The following is a 351-nucleotide window of genomic DNA, read 5'->3' as shown; positions in this document are numbered from 1 at the left end:
GAGGTAAAACCTCGGATTAATTTATGAAACCATGATCAGATTTTCATAAAAATTATGTAACATGCAGTCATTAACAGTTCTAGTTGATTCAGATCAGATAAGAACATTAAACAGGATAATAATGATAAGTTTAAGCAAGTAACAGTCGGTTTCTTTCAACATATAGTAGTCAGATTTAAAAAAAAAAATTGTTTAACTTTCAATCCTAAACAGTTCTAATGTGAAACGATCATCAGAAAAAGTTTTAAACAATTTTAAAATCAGTTTCAGATTAAGAACAGATTCAAAACAAGTTCAGGTTCGAGATTTTAAAGAGTTTATGGTTTCTGGTTTTATTTTATTTGCAGAGAC

The sequence above is a fragment of the Brassica oleracea genome, chromosome C1 (genome assembly GCF_000695525.1).
Source record: "Brassica oleracea var. oleracea cultivar TO1000 chromosome C1, BOL, whole genome shotgun sequence".
NCBI lineage: Eukaryota > Viridiplantae > Streptophyta > Magnoliopsida > Brassicales > Brassicaceae > Brassica > Brassica oleracea.
Note: the sequence above shows the minus strand (reverse complement) of the source record.